Source organism: Pseudomyrmex gracilis, unplaced genomic scaffold (assembly GCF_002006095.1).
Source record: "Pseudomyrmex gracilis isolate BER0280 unplaced genomic scaffold, ASM200609v1 scaffold_87, whole genome shotgun sequence".
Taxonomy (NCBI): Eukaryota; Metazoa; Arthropoda; class Insecta; order Hymenoptera; family Formicidae; genus Pseudomyrmex; species Pseudomyrmex gracilis.
Genome location: NW_018020671.1, coordinates 86,476 through 100,727, shown reverse-complemented (window position 1 = coordinate 100,727; position 14,252 = coordinate 86,476). Strand labels below are relative to the sequence as shown.

Here is a 14,252-nt window from a genome sequence, read left to right as displayed (position 1 = left end):
GCACAGGAAAGTATGTGTCGTGTAAATCTTCGATATCGCGCCGTGATTTAGCCCGATCATCGTGTGCAACAGATCGACGGGTTTGCGATCCGATCGTCGTCGTCGTCGTCGTCGTCGTCGTCGTCTATCGATCGATCACATGTGTGTGAGTGGAATCGCCTCTCTCTCAATCGATCGCGCGCGTCTGTATTCAAGACTATAAAAAGTGTCTAGTGCGCGCGCGCACACACACACACCGCGTTTTTTTTTTTTGCATCTCTGCGTAGATTATACAACAGCTTTTACCGATTGCGTTACTGTATACAGCAACCGGCACATACGCCGACCACATCTAAGCAGAAACTAGTTTATTTGGTTTTGTGCGTGTACTAATCCGCTTATATGCTGTTCCGTCATCTGACAGAACAATATTAATTAGATCGCGAATAAACAATTTAACAACAATTAGTTAATCCTCGGATAAACAATTTAATTTGTACACATTTGTCACACGAAAAAGTTAAAAACCTAACACTCATTTGCTTCGGTTGTTTTTGTTTTCTATTTTTTAAATAACAAATGCTTTGTGTCAATTCTTATTAGCGCCTCGTTTACATTTAAAAGTTATGTATCGAACGATCTTGAACGTGTGTTACACGGATTAAATGTGACGCGGGAATGATTATTAAATTACATATTGTACAAATTCAATTACATATTGTACTATTCTGAGACTGTATATTGTACTAATTCATATAAAACGCGCTGCAATAATAATTAGTTGCTCTAGTGGGATTATATATACGTGTATGACTAATAATACGTCTTACATGCTTCAATGTCAGTGCAATTATTTATGCAATATTAAATGATATAAAGTATAAGTAGTCTAAATACAGAGATGTGCGAGCAATAATAATTTAAAACGAATTTATGATTGAAAAAAGATGTTATAAACATTCCAACAACCATTCCTACTAACAAGTGCGCAAGTTTTTTTTCACAATTAATTGCCGTACAAAAATATATTCCAATACATTATATGTACATTGAGCTTTCTTATCATTTTCTTATTTGTCGTCAAATATATATCATCCGCTTATTTCTTAACACGTTGAACCGCGTTGAACGCGTTGAAAAAAAATGTCAGATATGTTTCCTACTTTTGGAGTTCCAAATTGTGTTGGTTTTTGTGTGCGATATATATTAAAGACTCGTTTACTTATTAAATAATCTTGCAAGTTCTTCGTTAAATTTGTTTCACTTAGACGAATAAAAATCTCGCCACCCGTATAAATGGGTAAACAAGGAAAATCTACCTGAGATATGCGTCACGTGGCGTTCAACGTGTTAGATTTGATATGGTATTTGCAATCGATGTTTAATGGAGCAGTGATAAGATTAAGCAATTATCAATAAAAAGTTAAAAACTTGTTTGACAAGTTTTTAAAGAAAAAAAAAATTATGTGAACCAGCAAGCAACGAGTTTAAATTTCGGCGAGCAAAACACTTTCAAGCAAATAGTATGTGATTATTTCTCTACAAAGTTCATTTAAGAAAAGAACTTTCGTGCTCTAAACAAGTTTCCCTCATTCCTCCTAAATTTATTTCTACTTTTGCGTGAGTGAAAAAACGTTATATAATCTTCACAGTTTTTTTGGTTTTTGTTTTTCAGGTTTTGCGACATATCGCGGAAAAAAAAGTAACGTGTGTGGAATCTTTGGGCTTTCCGCTCCGGATAGAGCCGCGATACGTCGCGTGTACATACGTGTCGCATATCGTGCGACAATTAATCATACCCACATACCATTGTATTGTCATGTTACGTAACGCGGAATTGTGTGATGCACACATGAGAGCGAAATATTCGCGGTACAGTAGTTGAAACCTTTATCTAATTTAGGAGAGCAACCGGTTTGTCTTGAAAATGTGAGGCAACGACACATGTTTCAACAACATTCTTCTACATTTAACAAGTATACGAATGTAGGTCTTACGCATTGAGAAAACGAATAGGAAAAAAAAAAAAAAAAACGAATCATAACCGGAAAGTTTGGATCGGTATATATCGAAGGCGTATAAGAAGTTGCAGAGTCCCCCTCTCTCCTTTCTGTTTAGTTAGCAGTGTGAATACATTATCTTCACAGTGCAAAGAAATGTCTTGTTCCAATTTATCTGTCTAGATGTTTGTAAATTTACGTAAGTAGAGATTATTGTGGCACAAAATATTTTTTTTTGTTTTTTTTAAATCAACGATATACACGAAATTGCACAAGAAGTTGTGTCCGTGAATAAAAAATACGTTTTCGATAATCAAACCGGACATATTAAATCAGTGCAATTTGTTCACGCGTTCACTTTTTGATATCGTAAACGTCGGAAACAAATATAACACCGCGCGAACTCGTTATTTGCAGAGATCACTAACGCGAAACGTGCGTGAGAGATCACATGGCAAATAAATTCATTATCACTTACCGAAATCAAAATCAAGAAACAAAACTCAGCGCGCGTCCAAAAAAAAAAAAACCACCGGAAAAAAATATTGTTATTCACTTTTTTTTGTATCTCATTGACAACCGTGATGAAACCGTGCTGAGACAGGAGGAATATGTCATATCGTGACGATCACGTGGGATTCCTCGTGGTCGCGGAGTAACAAGTCGAATCGACAACTTGTTGCCGCAACGTGTGCGAGCAATCATCCGTTCGTCCTATTAATCGCGCAAATGGAACGCAGAAGGAGGCACCGCGCGACGACGACGACGACGCGGCACGCATCGTGAAACGTTGACTCAAGGCTTCCCTCGGTACATAAGGATGGTCTGACGACTATAAATACGTTCATTAAGTGCTCCCACAGTCTGTCGCGAACGGGTGGAACGTGAATCGAACTTCAAATCGAGCGCCCGAGGTGATTCACTTAAGCGAAAAAAGATGAGGAGGAAAGGAAGGAAGTTTTATACGAGTACCACATTTCGTATTTACGAATCGGTCGAGGGGACTTTTGCGAGAGATCGATATCCCGATCGAAAATATAATTGAACTTTGCTCAGATCGCGGACAGAGGCAGCGATTGCTTTAACTAGTTTGCGCGGGAATCACATACTCGTCAATATTTCAATTTAATTTACGATCTCTCTTGCTCTAACCCGATAGAATGATTTATTAGTCCTTGATGCCGAAAATCGATATCCCACTAAGTTTGAGCGGCAGTACATACCGGATATATCGATTATATTTTCCGAGGTTTACGATATCGAAAATTGAACGTGCGACAATTGAACTGATTCAATGTCCAGTTTGATTGTCGAAAATAAATAAGTTCTTGTGTAATTTCGATATATTGTTGATTTAAAAAAAAAAAAATATTTTGTGTCACAATAATTCCTATTTATCATATATATTTACAAATAAGATATAGAATATTATTTTGCATAATATTTTTATCAATTTTTAATATACAATTTCATCTAACTGTTACTCTTTAAAAAACCTCTCAGCTCAACATATTTTTAATATCATTGATTTAACTTATTCGATGTAAATTTCATTTTTCATCCAGCGTGATTAAGAAAAAAAAATCTCTTTCACGATACTTACTGTAATCGAAAAAGATTGCGTGATTGCGCGTTGATCGATTTTAGTCAATGTTCTTCCAGAAACCGTAACACACACCACAAGTTTCGTGACACTTAAACGAAAACGAAAGTAGTTTCCGTTGCTTCTTCTTTCGTTTTCTTTTACCCGATCGTCGATTTTGAGATTTTCGCAATTGCTAATTTCTTTTACGGAACGAAAGAAGAACAAAGGGAGTCTCGAAGAGATATCGGCACGACGGATATATATCGGTGATGTTGAAAAACAAAAAAAAAATCCTAAATCCTCTTTGGATTTTTTTTCGGAATCGCGAATCCACGAACAACGTGTACGTTGTTTTCGGCAAACCGAGCGTGTCGTCAATTTTTTAATTTTGACGAGAATAATTGAAAAATACAAAAAGAAAATAAAAACAGATATTACCCGAAACCGGTCGTGATTGAAACCGTGTTTTAATGTCGGAAAATCAACCGCACCGCCGTCATGCCAACTCGCGGACTGAGGACGTAGCGTAGATGCATTGCTTTTAACCGGTACGCCATATTGGTGCTCACTATCCCTTCTCTCTACCGCTTCTGTCTCTTTTTCCCTCTCCTTCTTTTTTGTGGATCTCGTCGTCGTCGTTGTCGACGTCGTCATCATCGCAATACAGTGTCAGCTCACCTGACGTGCTTCTGATGTGCTCTCGTTGTATCTTCCCGCGTGACGTCATTATGTATGATCCGACGACGGACTACAACGCGACGCGGTGATGTGGTTATAGCGATAGTAATGATAATTATGATGATAATGACAACGACGACGACGACGACGACGATGATAATGATGATGATGATGATGATGATATTTTTTGTAACACGAGTTATGTCTCTGTTGGGTATTCGGATGTTTCCAAGATTATGTCACGTGTTAATTACGTCCCACGGTGTGTGCAAATCGGCTTGCACTTTGATAGAACTCTCGAACTTTCGTCTAGCTTCCGCGAGAAAATCGCGAGTGTGTTCGTGTACTTGAGACGTATGAATATTTATTATCTTAAGAAAAGCCAATATCGCACAATTCAGATATTGTAAAAAATTAAATAAAACCGAAATGTTTTTAAAAACTAAACAAATTATTTTAATAATTTACATATTCAAAAAAGAGGCATCGCAAAATTCAGATACTGTAAAAAATTAAATAAAAACTAAGTGTTTTACTAAATAAATCAATTTACACATTCAAAAGAAATATGTACATATTTATATTATATACAAACATAAAAATATATATATACGCATATATATATACAGGGTGTCTGATAATGACCGTATAACCGCTCGTGTGTAGATAGAAGAGATTATTCTGAGTCAAAAAGTCCTTTACCATTTTGCGAGATTCGCAATATTTAACGAAATTTTAATACATAAAGATCCACGAATGAGCGTGCAGCCACATGCAAAATGACAGCTCGGAGCTGTCATTTTTTTCGCGCGCTCGTACGCCGTAGCAACGGAATGACAGGAAATAATAAGCAGCATATAATACACATAAAAAATCAATAACTGCCGACGACTAACTAATGTGACGCGAAAATATAAATTTTGTACTTTTTTAATTGAAATGAATAAGTCTAATGTCAAGATAAGTTAAAACTGAGTTCTTTTATACTCTTGTAATTAGGTATTTACTTATTACTGTATTAATAATTATTTATTTACTTATTTTTTTATATTTCAAGGTTTACATACAAGAAAACTTTTATTATTAGAAAAAATTAAATTTTTTTTCTATTCTTTATGGGATTTTTTAAATACATAGATAAGTAAATAAATGAATAATCGTTATCGACATTTTTCTTTGATCATATAGCTCATACAATTATATAAGTAAAGAAAAATGGGCTATATGATCAAAGAAAAATGTCGATAACGATTATTCATTTATTTACTTATCTATGTATTTAAAAAATCCCATAAAGAATAGAAAAAAAATTTAATTTTTTCTAATAATAAAAGTTTTCTTGTATGTAAACCTTGAAATATAAAAAAATAAGTAAATAAATAATTATTAATACAGTAATAAGTAAATACCTAATTACAAGAGTATAAAAGAACTCAGTTTTAACTTATCTTGACATTAGACTTATTCATTTCAATTAAAAAAGTACAAAATTTATATTTTCGCGTCACATTAGTTAGTCGTCGGCAGTTATTGATTTTTTATGTGTATTATATGCTGCTTATTATTTCTTGTCATTCCGTTGCTACGGCGTACGAGCGCGCGAAAAAAATGACAGCTCCGAGCTGTCATTTTGCATGTGGCTGCACGCTCATTCGTGGATCTTTATGTATTAAAATTTCGTTAAATATTGCGAATCTCGCAAAATGGTAAAGGACTTTTCGACTCAGAATAATCTCTTCTATCTACACACGAGCGGTTATACGGTCATTATCAGATACCCTGTATATATATATATATATACATACATACATATATGTATATTATTTGTATTATATTCAGATAAAAAAGTCCACAACATAACAGCTCACAACTCAAATTCAAATTAATTACTAGATTAAAGTTTAATTATTGTTTAATTATTGTTTAATTATTGTTTAATATAATATACGATATTTCTCTTAAAGTCTATGCTAAGTTTTAAAATACTTTGGCTTTTTGTTATGTCATTATTAGTACAAAGTTATAATAATGAAAAAAAGAAACAACAAATTAACAATATTATATTATAAAAAATTATAAAAAATTATAAAAAATCATAAAAAATATATACATATTATCATAAAAAATATACATTACGTATTATTAAAAAAAAACTTTGTAGAAATGTTTTTTACTTGTATAGGTATATTACAGATAATAAATCATATAAAACAATCTGTTATACATAAAGTAAAAAATTTCTTGTTTCACATGTATTAACATATTAAATATTATAATAATATATTAACATATTAAATAAACATTTATAATATATTAACATATTGAATAAACATTAATAATATATTAACATATTAAATAAACTCTCTGTTTGCAATGTGGTTTTTCATTAACCCTGCCTTCAAATCGAGTCTGAAAAACCGAGACTTATTGTTTTACTGTTGTAGATTTTAAACAAATCTTAAAAAATTGTAAGATATATTTTATAAAGTCTCTCTACTTTAACGTAAAAGTGACACTTAAGCAAAATATTAAACCGTTTCGTAAGAAAAATAAAAATTTGTTTGGAGAAATTAAACAAAGAAATTTTCTCTGAAGGGGCTGAAATCTTCATTATAATGGAAGGTTAAAATATACTATAAAAAAGAATAGTTCAAAATCATTTTAAATAATTAAAATTATTATCTAAAAATGCAAACTATTGAAAATCAAATCGTTTATGTTCGAGCAAGTATACGTAATTATGTATTTGATTTTTTATACATCCAGAATTTTAGATCTAGTCTTATATTTAATATTTAATTCAAAGTTATTACTTTTTACAGCACGTATGCAATGCAAGTCATTAATCTCGTAATATAAAAAAAAAAGATATTAACCCATAAGGTAGTAACAAGTTTTTTATTGTTTTCTTATTGTCGTTCGAAAAAACAGTGTTTTTCTGCAAACAAGACAAATCTAATCGATTATTAATCAAACATTTTTCATTCTTACATGTCTCGCCTAGTAAATTAATTCTGTGTGTAAGCACTAATCCCCAGTATCAATGTAATCCACATCGGACTTTTAACTTTCGAAACACGCGAAAAAATTTTTAACTCCTAAACGCGGTCCCGAAACTCGAATTGTGTTTGTTGGAGGTGTCGATTGCGTTTGGGATTTTAATTGAATTGTTTTGCGTCAAAGGTCAGAGTTGCTGCTCGCTACGAGAATGATATTAAAACTTCGAACTATTATGTTATTAGAATTTTGCTAGGCATTTCCACTGGCGTGATACTGATCCAATGTCGACTCCACTGCATGCCAGGACAGTATCAAAAAATCGCCGTAAGACAATATTTGTTAAATGGAAACAAACATATTGCATAAACAAAACCGCTAATATTGGACTAGTATCATTTCTTGATAATTCCTTGCTGGTTTTATGACAGTGCAAATCTTAATTGAGATCTTTATGTTAATATAAACGTTTTTATTACGAAAATAGAAGAAAGAGAAGACATTATTTTTTTAATTTATGTGTATAATTTTAGTGGAAGACGGTCACAATTACCGGATATTTATTAATACCAATGAAACAAACTCTGAAATCTTGCTATTTTTGCGTATCATTTTAATTTTAATATTGGAATTTGTCCGATCTTTTTTCGGCGAGAATATATCGCGCTTTTGTTTTTTATCTCTCGTTTAAAAGATGTAATTGAAAACCAAAAAGTGATAAATCAATACAAACATCAGAATGACTTTCCTTTAAATGTCAAACAAATGAAATGAAAATTTGCATATGATAAAAAAAGATGTCTCGTATAAAAAAAAACGCACAAGATGCGATGTTATTTATTATAATTATTTGGAAACATGAGGTATAGTAATTACTTAGAAAGACGTGAGTTAAAAAGTTTGAACATATTCGAAGTATATAAATCAAGACGACAATTGATACAGAAAACCATTTCCGGTTTACGCACAGTACATAAGTACGGACATAAAGAATTATATGTGCGTATATATATATATATATATATATTTCTGAAGCACCGAGATCTGACTAGATTTTATTTTGGAATGCGGAGACTTACAAAGTAAATATATACAAAATATATTCTTGTCGAAGATCGGATAAATTTATCAACATCGATTAAAATAATATATCTAACCGATTTGTCTCTTGTCTTATTAATCGAACGTTGCGTTTTAACATTTTACACCCTTAAAAGTCTCATCGAGTAAATGAAAAATTGTCTCGTTCCGATCTCAAAAAAGTTCTTTAAATCTAAAAATTAAGTTCTTTCTTTCCGAAAGAGAACCGAATCTTATAAAACTCGATTTGTTTTTCTTTTTGTATGCGCATAACGACCGGAAGGAATCCATTTCAAACGTACAAATCGTCTGTCTCACAATTTTACAGGAGAATACACCGCGGTAAGGATTGCACTTATTTATCGCAACACTTCGCTTTCTTAATTCCGTAACTTTGCAATAAAATTTTGCTATTAGCAAAAAATGATAGCGTCGAAGAAACGATAGCCGGGTAATTATTTTCAGAAAGCAACCATTGTTCCGTGACATTTACGTAACAACATATGTATATGAATGTCTATGATGTTGCATATATTCTAATCGATTTAACGTTGACTATCATTGAATCGTCATTAAATAGACTTATCGTAACTGCGTAATTGCTGTCGTGTAATTCATCTTGCAAAATTATTACATATGTATGTGTATTGATAACAAAATGTGAAAGAAACACTTGTGTGCGACTTCGTTGCTGTAGCATATTACTTGATGCTTTTTGTAAGCTAAATATATATATATCATAGTCCTTGCAATATATCTAAACGACAATTGCCGGAAAAAAATAACTATTCAGAACGAGAACATTTAAAACGAGAAAAGATCTCTGCAGTTGCAACAAAAAAATTTTAAAACATGTAATATAAAAAAGTCATTGTTCAATAAGCGATGACAGAGAGTTAAAAGCGTGTTTGTTTTGTATAATTTTATTATTAAAGTGATTTTACGATTATTTTGTTTTAAAAAAAAGCTTCATCAATTTGTTATTATTAACTTGATCAATAAGTTAATCAGTGAGTTTTTTGTACTTAAATTAAATATCGTTTTATTAGATTAGTGCGAAATAAAGCGTAACACATTAATTATATTCGTGCAAGTTGAACACATTTCGACTGTAATGAATAAATCCAGTCAAATATCAATATAAACATCGCATTTAGTGATCAAATTTAGGTTTAAAGTCTAGTTCAATGAATTTATCGGTAACATTAATTGTTACGAATAATTCATAGGTTGATTGACGTCATTTGAAACATTTTCCGCTGAAACGGATGAACCTTGATCTTGGTTTGCACATATATTGTATTCAAATGTGAAGAATTATAAATTAATGAAATTTTGCAATTGTGCGTCGTTTGTATAAGCTTTCAATTATTAAAAAAAGTGTTTCTTTTATATGTATAAATAACGCTATATGTAATGTTTACATACTTAATTTTCACAATAGATAAAACTTATGATAGATAAAGAGAACTTCCCACTTTCCAGAGATATCTCTCGCAATTTTAGTTATCTTTTAGAGAAATTATGTAGAGTGCAATATTTTTTTTTTTTTTTGCTTTAATTATACTCACTTACTCCTAAAGCGTCTACCAAAGGTTTTACCGCGACCGCTTATCTTAATTAATTACTGTTCACACACACACAACCCCTGTATATTCTAGATATTATTTAAAAAAAATATTACAGCCTCTCTTATTAGAAAGCTTTTTTGCGAGCTAAAGCGTGAATTTCAAATTTCTTTAAATTGAAGAAAAAGGAGAAAAATGTAAAAGACGCGGATCAAGAGAAAGTCGACGATTCCAAAATCCGATATGCACCTACTTACAATTAGATCGGCATAATGTCGTTGTTTTCGTACACGACCTTGGCCTACAGAAGTGCCGTATGATCGGTTAAGTGAAGCACAGGGAATCGAAAGTGTACATGTACATACACCTCGATCGCATCTGTGTTGCTCAATCGCGCGAACGTGCCGTGCCGCCGTGTTCTATCTCACGGCGAGACACAGAGTGAAATTAATTAAATTTTATTATCTATTAACAATTCGTCAAAAATAAATTGAATTCTAGTTGATAATTGATGACAATATGATGATCAGCGAGTGTTTTTTTTATGTCAATCGTGTGTCATCGGATCGCGTCAACACGCGTTCTCGTCGTAAGTCAGTTGTAGAAGTGCTAAAAATAATTCAAGAGCTAATTTGACTGACAAACGTATTAAAATACATTATTTTTTATATTTAATAAACCATAAATATAAATAAACTTAACGTCTTGTAAATGTAAATTAACGATAGGCAAATCATGCGTAAAACTTGATCCTTAATCTCATCTCGTAATATGTGTCAAAGATCACGTTCTATGCAGTAAAAACAGAAATAAAATTACAAGTGTTTTGAACTATGTGAATTACGTGAATTATAAAAAATGTAAATCATAGCGCTGGAGACTGAATGCATAAATCATTATTAAATTTTTTTTTTTTACTTTTTTCCATGAATCGAGAAAATATCAGGAATTAATATGCCACGCGCAAGATAAAGTGCAAAGGTGTAATTGCTCAAAAAAAAAAAAACATGTGACTTTGATTAGAAAAAATTTAGATATTTTATTGAGAGAGATTTATTTATTGTGTCAGAAGTATCAAAAAGCAATATATTTACGCTTAGTAGTTTTACGCCACGATGGACTCTTAGAACTCGATTCACGTGTACAAAATATTTTAGACTCTATTTGTTTTAGCATTTTATAGTGTAGAAATGAAGGTAACTAATTTTATTATGCTCAAAAATTTGGTAAAAACAACTTATTTCCTTTCGCCGATGCGATGAAATTTAGTAGCGATTGTGCTAGCGATTTGTGCAACACACGAACAAATTGCTTATTCGAACAAATGCGCACTAATGCTTATTATGGCAAACGACAATGTCGCGCGTGTAGAAAACCAAATCTGTCATTTTGCTCAGCTGTCGAAACTAATAAAATGACTAAACTTTTTAGAATTTTGATACAAAAATCAATTCATCAAAAGAAACAGCCATAGATTTAGATTGCTTCTTTGAAGCAATTTTGAGTATAACAAAAGCGAGAAAATCACAAAAAAGTGATATGTCAAAATCCAAGCGCGTACTATGTTGCCGCTGTTACCCGTCTAAATAATCATGTCTCGAATCGAGCGAAAAGAAATATTTTTCCGCGCGGTTTTATTTCGACAGCTAGGCGAGCAATAATTCTAAATGTTTGAAATAGTTTTTTTATGTTAATATTTCCTGCATTCTTTATGTTGATAATTTATTGCATTTAATTTCTTTATCAATGTCGCGTGTAAAAAATGTGATTTATGATTATCTCAGCTTTGGGACGCGATCAAACTTTAATTTAGAATAGTCACAGATGGATTTACAAGTTTTTACTTAATACACAGTTTTTGCTTAATAAATTTGAAACGTGATTTCAAATTTAGATAAGGAATTTGCAAGTAATCGATTCTACGCGATAAATATCTTTTTCTCGTATGATTAAGATTGAAATGTTGGGAATTCAGTTTTGACGAAGAGTGTCAAATCTACAAAAGTGACTGTGACGTTTCGTAGAAAAAAAAACGTGTAGCATTTTCTTCATAATTTCTGTCGTCAAGGATTCTCCGCTCTTTCCGAGTTTTCGTAAGTGCTTCACGTACACACGAATCAAGTCGACTCGCACGTCCGCGACGTGATACGCGTACAAAGTTTACCGCGATCTCCTCCTCCTCTCCCTCCTCCTCCTCCTCCTCCTCCTCGTTTTTTTCCTCTCCCCGCCGCGTATTCAAGTATGAATAACTATATTTCTTAGAGAATATATGATTGCACAAATTACAAAAAAAAACAAATAAAACACGTTTAATAACTATTATATTCGAGAATCTATCCTACTCATAATCATAGGAGGAGAATATGAATTTATTTATAATCATAGGATAGACGCTATTTTTTGTTGTTTTATAAAATTTTGCGCGTCGATTTTTTTACACATGGAAATGATCGCGCAATTATACGTGATACATTTTATGTAATCTGTGGCGCACTATTTTATAATAAAGCAAAAAAATATCGATTTCCCGAGTAATTAGCATAGTAGACTATGGAAATTTTCTAGAATCGAGTTTATATGCAAAACGATTGTTTTTCTAATCAGTTTTTTTTTCTTTCAATAGAAAAAGGAAACAACGACAAAAATCGGATCTTTTTTTCTGATTAGTTTATAATGAATCCGTCAAATAGCAGTAATGACTTTTTATATCGCAGGAAATTTTATATCGCAATATCCACATATATATTTATATACAATCTACAAGTTGCGACAGTACGTTAGAAATCACGGCAGAAAGGCGTTTCTAAAAATCGATTTTTCTTTTTATATTCAGAAATACACCATTTCCTCTCAAAGTTTGAGTTTTAATTAATGTGAAAATGAAAAACAAAAAAGAAATATGAATTGTTTCACATTCTCACTCGATATCAACGCGTTTGAAAGTCGTTCGTATAACTAATAAAAACACGGGATATCAAGTTGTTCTTTCAACTGTAATGATTCTCGCTCGATCGTTAGACCACCATAACTATGATACCGGAGTCGTTACATCTTTTTCGGCCGGCGAATTTCGCGCCGATCAGCTGATTGCGTGCGAACGCTCGCCGCGTTTCCTCACCTGTTGCCGCACGTCTAACGTCGTCTTCTCTCTTTCTCTCGCGTGTCAATCGATCGATTTCGCTTCGCACCGAACTTCCTCGAACGGGTTTACGGCTCGCGACACACACTCGCGCGACTCTCAATCGCCGCGTGCATTCTCGGAGAGGATCCACCCGAAAGAAAGAGAGAGAGAGAGAGAGTTTGAATCTCCGCGGAGTTAAAAATATACGCGCAGCAAACTCGTTTTCGTCTGCACTGACGGGGCGGTGACGTCTCTCGAAGAATTAAAAAACTTTACGTAATTTGCGCGCGCGCTTTGACTTTGCCAGAAATAATAAAGAATAATAAATTTATGTAATTAAAAAAATACATACATGAAAAAAAAATACAACTATATTTAACGCAAAAGACAGAACTTGGTTTCTTGGTAAAAAAAAAACTTTTTTCCTCATGTGAAATTTCTTTCTCTCTCTTTCCTCTCTCCTATTTTTGTTTTTATTTCTCAAGCGCTTATATAAAATCTATTGTTATTTACAATATAAAAAAGATATTAAATGTTAATAAAAATTAGAGAAAAAATACCTGTACGCAGCGGCGAATCTTTAGCGATATATTCATTTAATTTGATGGAACACGGCGATGAGAAGTTGAAGAATTGTGCGGAGATCACTATACAAATTTCGCGTAAACGTTAAATTATCAACATCGAATAGTTCGACAGTTCATTCGTCATGTGACCGTGATACGAAGGATAAGAGAATATTTTGTACGAGAGTTATGCAAAGCGTCGTCGCGTTGTCTCGTCTGACTGATGGCAATATAAAATCTATCGAAGTGTCCATATTGCGATTCTCTGAAATATCGATAGTGTCGATATCTCTGGTCAGAATCGAGACCTCTTCGCTAGTCGCGAGTTGTTGCGATTGAACAAGCTTCGAGATCTGATTGGCCAGATTGGTCTAATTCGCAACCTACCGCAACTGAGTCCGCGTAAAGGCAATCCCAATCCGTATGTAGGGTATGATACGTTCCAAAATCCTACCTTGGTTACAAAATGCTATATTTTACGTCACGTGTACCATAGGATAGACGCTTAAGTTTAGGCCCGTGTCGCACTACGTATTGCGGACGTAGATTGGATTGGGATTGCGGATCATTGGATTCGGATTCGTTGTTCACACTACGGATTCAATTGTCTGCTGCAGAGTCTTCCAATTGATCACGTGACTGCATATTTTAACTAGAGTCACAACTGCATTAAACCTT

General features: G+C 32.9%; 1 protein-coding gene across 5 annotated transcripts in view; it reads right to left on the bottom strand.

Moving 5' to 3' along the window:
* Positions 1-13,761, bottom strand: part of LOC109855314 (elongation of very long chain fatty acids protein AAEL008004-like) — a 34,921-nt gene extending 21,160 nt beyond the window's left edge. For 3 of the 5 annotated variants that reach the window (XM_020429447.1, XM_020429442.1, XM_020429443.1), the window contains exon 1: positions 3,583-4,072. The gene's annotated coding sequence lies outside the window, so the exon portion shown is untranslated. Of the gene's footprint in view, positions 1-3,582; positions 4,073-13,005; positions 13,092-13,568 lie in introns of those variants that run through there. The other 2 variants (XM_020429444.1, XM_020429446.1) reach the window with 2 other exon arrangements.
* Positions 13,762-14,252: the final 491 nt, after the last annotated feature.